The sequence below is a fragment of the Ambystoma mexicanum genome, chromosome 3q (assembly GCF_040938575.1).
Source record: "Ambystoma mexicanum isolate Mex_15411 chromosome 3q, UKY_AmexF1_1, whole genome shotgun sequence".
NCBI classification, from domain to species: Eukaryota; Metazoa; Chordata; class Amphibia; order Caudata; family Ambystomatidae; genus Ambystoma; species Ambystoma mexicanum.
This window is the reverse complement of record NC_090926.1, coordinates 236,327,148-236,339,504: the sequence shown is the minus strand read 5'-3', so window position 1 is coordinate 236,339,504 and position 12,357 is coordinate 236,327,148.

Below are 12,357 nucleotides of genomic sequence, written 5' to 3'. Positions count from 1 at the left end.
CGGTGCTATCAGCGCCAGGGCTAATAGCACCGGGATAGCCGGCAGAAATGCTATTAGCACCGGATTTTCAGTGGTAACCTTTATTTTGTTGCAGTGTCCGCTGGGCGCTAATAGCGTTACCAGCAGAGACGAGGGCGCATTCATGCCAGGTTGTGATACAGCGCTAATATCGCTGTATGACCCGGCAGTAACGCTATTTCTGCTCGTCAGAAATTGCACCGGATTGCCACCCAACGTGTGATGAGGCCCTATATCTACTATCTATGAGACTTATTAGACCATCAAAACTCAAGGCTATTTCTGCAGCTGCTGACCACGAAGGCCACATTTCACTCATTCACCTGCTTTTCTGCCGTCTAAAAACCTGTTTAGAAGTCAAAGTGCATTTTGCAAGAAAGCCCTAACCACCGTCTTTTGATTAATTTCAAAAAGGCCATTTATATTGAGATTCACAAATTCCCCATGTATTTATATTGATGTGTATGTATGTTTTTACATTTGGCAGATTTAATACCTTTGGTTCTATCAGACGCTGGGCGGTATCCCGGCGCTGAATGCACCGGGATACTGCTATTAGCGTTACTGTTACTCGGTGTGGCACAATTAGCAACAGATCACGAGTAGCGGCATGGCTGTAATTCCCCATTCACCATTGGGTCAATTGGATCCAATGGGGTTGGTGTGGTGCTATTAAACTGGAGATAAAAATGCCATTTTCCACCCAACTCGTGATTTGGCCAGCCCTTAAATGCGGTGGAAATACCGTTACTGCTGCATTTAAGGGCTCAGGCCTAACTCGTAATGAGACCATTTATTTTTCTGCATGCGTGCAAGCTAATATGCACCACTTGTGAACAAAAAATAACAACTAAAAGTAACATATCCCATCCACAATTAAGTGCACATATGAAATGGTGACATTGCGCAACCAAAGTCATCAATATGGAACGTGCAACATGAAACCTTCATAATGATGGGGACCTTTCTTCACCACCCCACCACTCCAGCACCTCATCCATTCTCTTAGAGTGCTCCAAGAGTTCCTAGAGTGCTCGTTCATTAGTGTCCACTCTTTCCACTAGCTTTGTGAGCTCCCCTTTGATCTCCTGCACTGCTCCCTTTAGGTCTGATCTCAAGGAGGACAATTCCTCCTGGAAAGATTCCGCGATCCGTGTCTGGAGGTCAGCTAAGCATTGCACTAGGTCTTCCTTGTTAACCGCCATGCGGGCCGCAGGACAGATGGAGGGGGTGGCCGAGAGGTGGCCCGATCCTCTGCGATATATGATGGCACCCAGAAGGGGTCTGCAGCAGGCTGCAGCCGCCGCGTGTCCCCTTCTATATCTTGTGGGCTCTTGTGCGACCTCAGCCACTTGCTCTTTCTGGGAGCCGGTGGGCGGAGCTATCCCCGATCCCCGCATTGTCGGGCACAGGCCACCAACCCCGACTTCTGCAATGGCAGCTTTCTGCTCCCTAGAGCGGGGAGAATGTCTCTCTCTTCTTCGGGCACCTGCCGCAGCAGATGTTCCCAGCTGGTGCCCTAGAATCCTGCCTGCTGCTCTCTGATGTCTCCACTGGGGCAGGGGGAGGCCAGCCAGGTCTGCCCCGTCTAACGGGCTGTTTCACGCTGCTGCTCTGTGGGGCTATGGGTTTCTGCCTCCACCCGTGGGGCTTGAGCTCCCCAGCACTGATTTTGCCCCATTGGGTATCCAACAACTCAGGGGCTACGTATCGCAGAGGTGAGGAGGCCGTTACAGCTCAATTAGCATCTTTGTGGAGAGGGACGGGAATGCACAGAGCTTAGCACATACTCACCCTGTGGGTGGCCATCTTGGGATTCCATGTTATGTTATCTTATTGGGCATTTGTATACCACCTTTCACCACTGGTATGATCTCAACGCGCTATGGGTTGAACGCCCCCGGGGACCGTAGTCCAGGTCAGTCGAGAAAGTAGGGTGGTAAGCTATGCGTATGTGCACTCAGTATCTGTGCAGCTAGACCGAATTCATCTTGTGAGCTGTTTGGGAGGCTCTGCAGTATGTAATACATACAATTATATAACAGCACACATTGAAACGTTATCCTTGGCTCAGCAGGACAGCGCAAACCCTAACAAGAAAATGGTCCAAAGGAGAATATATGCTCGTACTTTGCACACATTTTATTATTAGGGTTAGCATTGAGAAAGATAAACTGAGCAACACACCCAGCGTGCATTACATCCTCAGAAGGATATCATGCCAGAATTACTACCACAGAGAAATTGTTCACATGGTCATGTTAATATTCCCAAAATATACGTTGGTTACATGCAAAGCGGCCAGTATCTGACATTCAGGGCATCCCACATTATTCTATACCTAGCTGCCACCCGTCGGCCCCACCCACATCATTCTAAGAGTTCTTCCCACGTGGGTGGGGGGAATTCCCACAGTAAATTTTCTCCATTTTCAGCACTGATTGTAATAATGTTAGGGGTTTTTACAGCACTTCAAGCAGGGATTTTCCTGTTTCTAAGTACCATAATAATTGTGATTTTTACCCAGTGCAATGGTGCTCACCTTATCGAGTCAGCTCTGCAGTGAGGCCAACTTGCTTCATGCTGGCTCGCCCATGTCAAAGATGAGCGCTTAACATGTAAGCTATCCAGCCGGAGATGCAGATGGGGAAATCAGTTTGGGGAAGCAGATACAGGGCACAGGACTGGGGTGAAGAAGGGACAAGCAGGGGGCGACCCGAGGATGTGTCAATGCTTATGACCTGTTTCTGTATTTTACCTCAGACGAGTTAATGTGACAGACTTCTAGTCAGTCACTTTGGAAATTATGCTTGAGTGACTATCTGCTTGCGCCTTTCACACAATGGGCCACTTTGGGCCTCATTACAAGTTTGGTGGTATTTTGGAAGTAAACCCACCAAAATACTGCCAAACGTACTGTTATCGCCACTTGGTCCTGTGGATTTACCACAGAATTACAAGTGGTGGTAAGTAGTAATAGAGGTAGTAGCAAAATGTCTTTATAAATTGCAACCTATCACTGCATACACAGTATCAAGGCGCAGAACAAATTAAACAAACAAACAGTAGAAAGACAAAGCATAGACACATTTTACAATAAATATACATATCATAAAAAGGTTGGGGCTCGGGCCTACCCATCAGAAGCACCAAACAGATTCAAGGAACATCAAAAGACACCATGTGTTGCTTGAGTTTAGACTTAAAAGCTGGTAACGTTGTGCGTTTTCTAATGCCAAGTGGAAGCTTGTTCCCAAAAGTACACCCTAGGGTGCAAATCCGTCTGCTCCCATAACTGGTTGTTTTGTGTTTACTTACTATCAGTAGGTCCTTAAAGCTGGACCCAAAAGCGTGTAGCCATATAGGTTAAAATGTAAAAAGGGGCAGCATCATGAACAATCTTCCATATCTGGGTCAAGTCTCCCATCTTAATTTGGGCCTTCATAGGTAACCAGCGCAAAGAACTTCTCGCTTCTGAAACATGATCGCATTTTCTTAAAGCAGAGAACACCTGTACTAGCACTTTGAAATATCCAAATAGAAAGACAATATTGGAGTTGCGATAAAACTACTGCTTGAACCAGGATTCTAACATGTTTTTTGGCAAGAAGATTAGCACATCTACTAGTAGCCTAGAGATGGAAGTGTGCAGATTTGGACACCACATCTACCTGTTTAGCAAACGACAATTTATCGTTGAATATGAACGCCCAGACCTCTGAGGGAAACAACAGACGTGGGAGGAACACCAAGCCCAGCAGGCCATACAAAAGACAGAGGGGAATGCGCTGCCCGCCCGATCAGTAGAATTTCAGCTTTTTCTCCAGCATTGAACAGTGCCCAGGCATCCTTCCACGAATTGACCTCCATTAGAATTACCTTGAAGGTCAACCAAAATGTAGAGTGTCATCTATGTATAATTGACAAATCAGCCCTGTCTCCTCTATCAATCGAGCCAAAGGGTACAAAAGAAGAGTGGGGGAAATACCGAGCCCTGTGGTACCGTAAGGTATAGAATACCTAGTGGAGACAACATTACCCATCAGAAATTTCTGTTTTCGCTCCTTTAGGAAAGAATTCAGTAAGACCATGACAGTGCCTGAAATATTCATTATCTCTTCTAGGCGTTGCAAAAGAATACTGGGCTCCCCAGAATCGAATGCCGTGGAGAGGTAAAAAAAAGGACAAAGGCAGTTGATTTACCTCTATCCCTTAGCTACATCAATTTTCACGGATTAATACAACTGTAGGTTCCGTACTATGTTGACGATGAAAGTTGGATTGCATACAAGCAAAAAAATTACCTTTGTCTAGAAAGTGAGAAAGTTGGTTAGCGACTTCACCTTCAATGATTATACTAAAAAATGGAAGGTTTGAAATTAGTCTGTAATTTTCTATCTTATTAGGATCAAGATGTGGCTTTTTTTAATAGTAGAAAAATGTGAGGCTCTTTCAATTGGGCTGGATAACAACTTCTTTGAAAGGAGGCATTGATAATGTTTGCTAAGTCTTCCGGCAGTAATGCAACTTGTTCTTATATGAACCTAGGAGGCACATGGTCTAAAGTGGCCTCCGAAAATGTAAGCCCATGCACTTTCTCTGTTATATCGGTACCTGACAAGAAGTTAAAGCTATTGAAATTACTTTGATTGGGCATAATGATGTCAGGCGGGCATGGGTGAACTCTAGGTTCAGCCTTGCTTGTCTCTCTCATAAATTAGCAACATTTTCAAGGGAAAACAATGCTAGTCCATCACAAATCTCCTGTGTCTGAATGATGGGATTATGAGCTTCACGCAAACCCATTAGTTCACAGTAAATATTAGAAAGCGCTGAGCTGTGTAATGAGGCCGAATGAATTCTCTCTGAGAAATACAATTTCTTTGCCTGTTGAACAGCTTTCTTATAAACTGTTCGATGTTTAATGCAAGCCTCCTATCTATAATTATAAGTGAGTTACGCCAGCAGTGTTCTAGTTGGCGCCTTTAAGTTGACTTTATTGCATTGTGAACCAATGGTTATTCAGAGCCAGATTGGACTTCTGTTGTTTTTTAATTAAGGGAGCAAGGGTATCGAGGCACCATAAAACAGGTCATAATCATCCTGGATAAGAAGAGTATACGTCTGCAGCTCCTCCAGCAAATGTGATGTTTTTTGCAAAACGACTGCTTCCTTTTGGTCTCTGATTTTGAACAACTCGGCTGTCTACTTATATCACAGTAAAAGGTGATTAAAGAGTGGTCTGTCCGTGATAGTGATAAAATAGCAAGCTCATTAAGTGTGATATTCAAATGTAGCACTAAGTCAAGAAGGAGTCCAGCTGAATGTCTAGAGCGCTGAGTGAATGCTGCCAGCTGTAGAAGATTAATAAAATCCTGTGCTAAAAGGTGGTGTGAATCCACACTTTTGGAGTCCAAAGGACTCCACAGGGATTTTGGGGAACTACCGTAATTCTGGTGTGGTAATTCTGCTGATTTTTTAAGGAAACATTGAGGATTTAACTCCAGCATGATCTTGAAGGTAAAGCCTCATCTTTTCCTCCCAACTCGGAATTCGGCAATGTGGTTTTAATGGCGACAATTCCGTTACTGTCAAAAAAGTGACAGTAACGGAATTCACACCCTCTTGAACTCTCCCTTCAGTGTTCTTTTCAACTTTCCCTTACGGTACTTGTTGGCTATCGGTCTCGTGCCCGTATTTAGCCTTGGATGTAGTTTGCCACCCACTTTGCGCTTCATTCTCAAGCAACCCGTCTCCGAGAAGACCTGATCCCGGCGCGCCTTGGGCCGCTAACGGCATAACACCATCCGTGGCGTGAGCCTCAATCAGAAGGACTTGGCCCCCCTACCTCTCAACGGAATTACCACCACTTTTTTACTAAACCGCCAAACTCATAATGAGGCCCATTTATGTGTTACCTGGTAAACTAGGTGCACATTTTGGAGCGTGTCAGACTTTCTCTTCAGGCCTTGCTATAGATAGGAAGACTTAAAGGTTCTATGTAATGCTGGCAGGTCAACGCAATGCAAAAGGGTTGGGTACTGTGTCTCAAATATGCTAATGAGAACTGCAGCTTTCTTAGCTCAATGTGACGATTGAATAAACATTCAGCTTTTTATTCTGTGACTTTGTGGAAAACTTTAAACACAGAGTGCATTTGTTTACATTGCATTTTACATGTACACACAATGAAAGCAGCTTGATTTCATTGTGTGAGGAAACATTCAAGTGAGGAAATTGTACTCTTAGTATGCTTTAGTGGATTAGTGGAAGCCGTCATAATCAAATAATTAGGTCATCACATTCATCTTGTAGAAGCCTCCGAAACAAAGAAATCTCATTGAAACTATGTGACACATCCTTTGTTTTCTGCTTTAAGTAATCAGGAAACATGTGGTCCTGAAGTATTGTGTAGGTATACAATTGTACTATCCCTGTGCTGGACAAGTGAATCACTTTAGGCCACTGTTTAAATCTCAACTGCTGGAAGAGTGCTTTTCACATCTCATTATCCTCCTGGTGTGCTGTACTAAATTTAGGACAATGTTTGCTGGCTCGAAAGATATCCTTGCATCCTAGTAACAAAACTACACCCCCCATTTGTCAGAATCGAGTGCAGTGGTCTTCAAACATTTTTGGCCTTCCCCCCTGCCCCCCGAGCAAAATGTGGGAAACCCAGCCCCCTCCAAAATGCAAAACAGACAGTAAGTCCAAAGGCTATGAACAATTGTGCGCTGTCACTGCACCCTACTCCCAGTATAGTCCCTGGGCTCCCCCACCTGCTCCCATCACAGTCTCTGGGCTCCCTCATCTCCCACCCCACCGCAGATCCTGGGCTCTCCCCCACCCTGCTCCCACCACAGGCCCTGGACCTGTGGCGACTGGTGAATTTTCTTAAGTGTAGGGGCATAAATATTTCACCGCGATATGCCATTGTGACCGAGCCTAGCAAGGAACCCGAACCAATCAAGCAGGTATTGGGGGGTTCTCCACGCAGGAGTTTTAAAAAAAATAATGTGTTAAAATGTGGCATTTTAGGGACTTTGTTTAACAACAATTGGGTAGAAAGCCAAACAGTTTGCCATCAGTGGTCGGGGGGCCCAAGCGGCAGGCATTGGATTTTTTACTGGATATGGTTCCTAGTGATTGCATCGAATGCAAAAGCATCGAATGCAAAGGTTTCAGAAAAAAATGCATTGAAAAAATGTATTTTTTAAATTATTTTTTTAATGGGGGGGTCCCCCGCAACCCCTGTTTTTTTACCCCTTAGAACCATTATAGTAAAAATAAAAACCTTTGCCTACAACAAAAATGCATTTTTTCGATGCATTTCTTTTCAAATCTTTTGCATTTGATACTATGTATTCGATGCAATGCCTGGATACCACTGGATATCTGTGATAGATGTCCAGTAAAACGATACCATCCCTGTCCCCTAGGCCTCCCAGTGCCCAACACACATGCACAATCAAAGTGTTTATGTGTGTATCCAAGGCACTGGGGTCAGAAGGGGAAATCATGGTATTTTATACTGGGCATCTCTATGATAGATGTCTAGTAAAAAAAGACCATCCTGTCCCCTTTTTTTGTATTTGTATTTATTTGTCATTTATTGAGCGTTTTACTCCAAGGTGTTGAACATAAAAAGGTTACAGTACAATAAAGTGAACATTGATTAGATTACAAAATATTTCCAGGTAAAAATGTTAGGTACAAAATGTTTACACAGTGCACACCTTACTGTTTGAACTTCAGGAAAAGATTGTAAATGAAGTGACAATACCAGGATGATACATACCTTAAGCTTTTCTCACGCACAGTCATCAGGTTAGAAGAGTGATTAAAAGTAACTGGAATCTTATAAAATGTCATTCCACTTTAAATTGCCTATTTCCAGATCCCCCCGTGATGGCGTATCAATGGGGTAGAAACCTGAGAGATACACTTAACAGGGCAGAAAGGCCTAAAAAACCCTGCAGAGGGTACTCCAGAAATCCAAGGCAGTCACATATCCCTGTCTGAACTGTCAGCATTGTTCAAGAATCAATAAAGGGGGCCACATCAGAAACCCCAACACTGGCAAAAAGATCAAGCTACATGACTTTACCACGTGCAATAGCAAAAACGTGATCTATGCGCTAAGATGGCCATGTGGGAAGTATTATGTAGCACAGACTATACACAGAGCTAAAGATAGATGAACTGAACACAAGTCCAACATAAGAACAACAAATATCATGTCACTTGTATGTAGACACTTTCGGGACAACCGGCACACGACAGCACAGGTGAGATGTGTGATTCTGGAGATAGTGCATCCACTCCCAAGAGGGGGTGACTTCACAAAAAAGCTAGATGCAGTGGCCCCTCCCGCCTCCCCGGACATGAATGAAGAATTTTATCTGGGACCATACCTTTAGAACACCTAAACAAGAAAGAGGACAGATCAAGAATCTATTGGTTGTCACTAACTACTTGAATACCAACCACACTTTAGAGTTTGTTTAGAATATCAAATAGTAACTGTGCTATTGTCACTGCTTTGATATTACCATCTTAAATGTTGAACATACCACTAGATTGTACACTCTTAGGAGGCAGTTATAAACAACCACATTGTGTGTGTAAGAAGATTCATCGTATTCTGATCCTGTTGGACATTAGAATGTACGCCATTCAGAGGTATGAGACTATGGGCCTGATTCACAGAACATTTTCCTATGGGATTGCGCCATTCTAAAATCCTTATGTGAATCAGGCCCTATATGGCTAGATTGGTCTAGATTTTGGGATTTTCCAAATTCACCATTTCATTAAGGTTAGTGGTTACAGACTGTGATTGCGTAGACCTATTACCTTTGAACACACCATGTGGTTATGCTTCGTGGATCGACATTACATTTCACAAAACATAAATGTTTCTTGACCCACAAATAATATAATGGGACTGACATATTGCCCTAGTAGAATTAGTTTGGAGTAGATTGCTTTATTACTTATGATCATGCATTACCAGATGAGCCCAAACATATAATAACTTGTATTTGTTTATCAAGATCAAGCATGGGATTCAATATCAACCCCTATATGGGTTCCCCTTTCTTGTCTAACATTAGGTACCCATTTACATTTTGAATACTAATGCTTATAAGTGACATAGGAACCGGGATCTGTGATTTAATCTCAGCGGCCCACTTTGTTTACATGTATGATGTCATCACTGTCATTATGGCATGACATCATCACGCTAAAAACATATGCCGCTATTTCAAGCAGCTATTTTGTCCCTTTCACTTGTTGGATGGCCGTGATCTTGCATGGAATCAGGAACTCCCATTTTTGGGCACTTTTAATATACTTAAAAGGTAAAAATGTTTACATTTGTGAACCCCTTGACAAATTGGGAACTAAATGTTCCTCGATTAGAATATGTTATAGTATTTCTAACCGGGACATTACCAATTTAAATTTATAATTAAAATTTATATTTGAGCTCTAGAGAAGATTAGGACTCCTTTAAAATCACTATTTCTACACCTGCGTCCTGAAACCCTACACATCTCTGAAGAGGTGAATCGACAGATCAGATATTTGCAAATAGTTTCTTTTGTAAAATACTGTGAATGCCCATGTCTGACTTATGGTGGTACACTATAATGGTAACACATATTTTTTTTTACTTGTTTTAATCAATAAAAGATTTGTTCAAGAGAATCAAGGGAATCAAACAGTTGTTGTTTTTTTCAGTGCATTTTGTAAAACATTTGCCGTGGCAATAGTCCATGCTGTCTTTTCTCCAGAGATCAGACAAGCCCACCAGACGTCCTCCTCATGGAGCCTGGATTCAGAGAACAACGGTTTCAGATATGCAGATCTCAGTGCCTCAGTTTCCAGGGAAGTCATGAGAAGGTTTCTTAAAGTCTTGAGGTGTTTTTGGTCTTTGCATAATCTACACTTGTTGAAGTTTGAGAGCGATCTTATTTCCAAAATTTCGTTAGTAGGAAGAAGATTTAATCGAGCTCTTATGAAGATACTCCTCAAGATCTTGTTTGGGAATTTTTTGATGTATTTTTGTACTTTTTTACCGTTGTTGGAAGGTGGCGTAGCAGTTTGTTTTCTGCCGCACCTTCTTGAGTATGGATCCAGTCCAATTCTTCAATTTTTTTCTTTATTCTTAACGGATTTGTGATTAGATCTTCCTTGGTGCCTTGAATCGATTCCAGCTGGGTCTTTTTATTTGCGACCCAGTTGTTCAACATTTTACAACAGCCACCTTTGACCTCCTCGTCGATCAGATGGTAGGTCGGGGGGCTCTCTTGCACCAACATTTTTCTGTAAAGCCGCATACTGCTGGATTCTACCATTGCTTTCAGCGGGAGTAAGCCCAGTTCCCGTCTTATTAATCTTTGGTTGAGGCATGTTGTGAAAATATTGACTTTTAGATGGGAAAAATATAATTATCATCTGTATAACATTATTTTTTCTTTGATTATTTGTACGGCTAACACCTTATCAAGACCCTTGCTGAAAATATGATTTCTCGAAATGCATTGGGTCACAACAATAAAACGTATGTTTTTTTATATGCTTATGTCTACTTAGGTGTATGAATTTATATTGCAATACTACATGTTTGAATTATGTTTTTTTACCAAGCAGACTAATAAGATCCAGAATACTATAGAGATCTTTTGTTAAGAATGTGGCTATCCATTGGCCTGTGAAAGATTGCAGGGGATGCAAGTTCCCTACCCATGGGAACCTTTTCTTTTTACTAAAAAGGTTAGGTACAATCAAGTAAGAATTGGTTAGGTTACAAAATAATTCCAGGTAGAGAGTTGGGACTGAAGAAGATAGGTATTTAGCGAGGTGCAAAATGCAGGCTAAGAAGTTGTAGAACAAAGGAGCAAGAGGAGCGAATTTCAATGATAGGGAGTAAGAAGAGAGAATGAGGGAAACCAGAATTGAGCACAAGCGGGACGAGGGACTGATAGCAAGAAATGGGATTGAGATAGTTGGGATCAAGACCATGGAGGGATTTGAACACCATACAAAGAATATTGAATTTGAGCCAGGAGGAAAAAGTCATCCAACCAAGCGAGGACAAAGATTGTGAAATGGAGTTGCAAGGAGATAACTGATAAAGAAGTCTTAAATGGATTTAAGAGGGGACAAACGGGAAAGAGGAAGACCAAACAGAGTAGAAGAACTATAAAAAAGGCCAGAGAAAATAAGAAGTGAGATCAGGAGTTTGCTGCTGCCAGAGGTCAGATAAAAGCAGCCTTTACGAATATTAAAGAGATAGAAGCGGCAAGACTGGGATATAGTAGAAATGTGGAGATAAAAGGATAAGCCAAAGTGAAGACGGAAATTGCAAGCAGCACTAGATAGAGGTAAAGAAGAAAAAGGGAGAAAGAAACGGAGGAGGGAGGTGAAGAGAGGCATGGTGGTGGCTGGGAAGAAAATAACTTCAGTTTTTGACTAGTTTAGAACAGGAAAGTGGTCTGACATCCAGGATTCGATAGCCAGTAGAAAGGAAGATAAATTATCGTGAATAGCGGGAGTAAAGGTAGAAAAAGAGAAAATGTTGCATGTCATCAGCATAGAAGTGGGGGGAAATCCCAAAGGGCGAGATGATAGCCGCAAGAGGAGAAGTATAGAGGGGAAAAAAAGGGCCAAGGACTCAGCCTTAAGGGACACCATGAAGAAGGGTAAAGGTTTGAGAGGAGGAAGCAGCCCAGGAGACAGAATACATATGGTTAGAAAGATAGGAATGAAACCAAGCAAGTACAGAGTCATCAAACCCAAATGAAGCCAGAGGAGCCAAGAGGAGAGTGTGATCAACAGTGTTGAAAGCCACAGACAGATTTAGAATTATGAGAAGAGAGGAATGCTTAGTGTAACGAGCAGAGAGCAGGGAATTGCAAACAGAAAGAAGGGCAGTCTCCGTTGAGTGTGAGGGACAGAAGACAGGTTGGAGCAAAGGAACAATAGAGTTGTCATTAACAAAGGTAGAAACCAGAGTATAGAATAGCCTATCAAGCGATTTCGAGATATAAGGAAGAAGTGAGATTGGGCAAAAGTTTGAAGGGGGATAAGGATCAAGAGAAGGCTTCTTAAGAATAGGGAGAATAGAAGCATGCTTGAAGAAAGAGGGAAAGATAGATGTGAAGAGAGAAATGTTGAGGAGAGTGGTAAGATTGGAGAAATGAGAAGGATAGACTTTGGGAATTAGAGAAGATGGAATGTGATCAGAAGGTGAACCATTGGGATGGGTACGAGTCAGAAGAGAAGAACTCTCTAAATTAGTAATGGTGGAGAAAATAGGAGATTAGGAAG